This window comes from Octodon degus, unplaced genomic scaffold (genome assembly GCF_000260255.1).
Source record: "Octodon degus isolate 3935 unplaced genomic scaffold, OctDeg1.0 scaffold00136, whole genome shotgun sequence".
Lineage (NCBI taxonomy): Eukaryota > Metazoa > Chordata > Mammalia > Rodentia > Octodontidae > Octodon > Octodon degus.
In genome coordinates, this window is record NW_004524712.1 from 6,890,365 (window position 1) to 6,892,065 (window position 1,701).

Sequence of the window (1,701 nt, forward strand, 5' to 3'; positions counted from 1 at the left end):
TCTCTTAATGAATAGAGGGATTTGTTCTAATGGTGTTTGTAAATAGGATATCATGTCTGCATCTTGTACAGCAATTATCCACTAGGAAGAATGTATGCAATGCGTTAATTATTGAAACTGTGCTACCACTTTTGTTTGAAACTGGCTCATTGCTATTTGTTTCTCAATAAAATTATGAAAAAAAGAATATAGAATTTAAAGGTAATAAAAAAGACGATATGCATGTAGAAGGGCAACTATTACTAGATAATAGGAAGGGAATCAGGGGAAGATGGTTATGGGAGGATGGGTTTGGCCACTACATGTTATAGGCATGTGTGAAAACACCACACTGATACCTCATAATTTATAAAATTAATAGGAACTAATTATAAATATATTTTTTAGAAAAAGACTATTCTTTCTTTATAGCACATTGTTACAAACTTCATCAAAATTAAGGGACTGTACATTTCTCAGTCAGTTTCTGAGCCAGTTTCTGTCTCTTATATTTTATCCAGGCCACTTGCCCTTAGGGCAAATGGCACCCACATCCTGTGCAGGATGCCCTTAATCCCAGCCAGAACTGTGCCAAGCCAATTAGTGGGCTACTTTGGTAGTTCACTGACTCTTGATGCCAGCATCACAGACTTCAGATCCAACCACCTCTGAACAGCCCCACATATGACCACCTGAAGGCTTGTGGGGACGTCTAGATAGACACCTTAACAGTTCCTACAGATCTACAAAAATTAAAAAACTATGATACTAAAATGAATACGGAGGGGCCAGGGAGATGGCTCAGTGGAATAAATGCTTCCCTGGCAAGTGCAAGGGTCTGAGTTCAATCCCTGGTTCCACCAAAAATAAAATGAATACAACACCAATGCAATAGAGCTCAGTAAGTAAGCCCTTTCAATCTGATCAAATATTTTGACAAATGTTTCCAAGGCTAGGAAGTTTAGGATCAAGATGCCGGTAGGTTCTGTGCCTTGTGAGAGTCCTGGTCCCTTTCCAAGATTGCACTTTGTTTCTAGATCCACTCAGTAGAGAAAGGATGGTCTTTCCAAAGAGTCATCCTGGAAAAACTGGATAGCCACTTGCAAAAGAATGAAGTTGGATGCTTTGCATACACAGAAATGAACTCAAAATGAATTAAAGACTTACACACAATAGCTACATTATAAACCTCTTACAGGAAAACATAAGGGGAAAGCTTCAGGTCATTGAATTTCACAAAAATTTCTTTGATACAATACCAAAAGTACAGGCAACAAAACCGAAAATAGTAAATTGGATTTTATCAAAAGTAAAGATTTGTGTGTGTGTGTGTGTGTGTGTGTGTGTGTGCATGTGTGTGTGTGTGTGTGTGTGTGTGTATGAAAGGACACTACCAACAGAGTAAAAGGCAATCCACAGAATGAGATAAAATATTTACAAATTACATATCTGGTGAGGCATTAATATCTAAACTACGTGGAGAGCTACTAAACCTCAAAAAAATCAAAATTCAAAATTTGACAAAGGATTTGAATAGATATTTCTCCAAAGAAAATACACAAATGGCCAAAAAGCACATGAAAAGATGTTCAAGAGCACCATTAAGAAAATGCAGGGCTGGGGATATAGCTCAGCTGCGTAAGTGCCTGCCTGGTATGCACAAGGTCCCAAATTTGATCCATGGTACAGCAAAAAGAAAGAGACAGGAAGGAAGGAAGGAAG

General features: G+C 38.0%; 1 pseudogene; it reads left to right on the top strand.

The window, feature by feature from the left end:
• LOC101582783 overlaps positions 1–1,701 on the top strand; it is a 53,499-nt pseudogene that overhangs the window by 50,769 nt on the left and 1,029 nt on the right.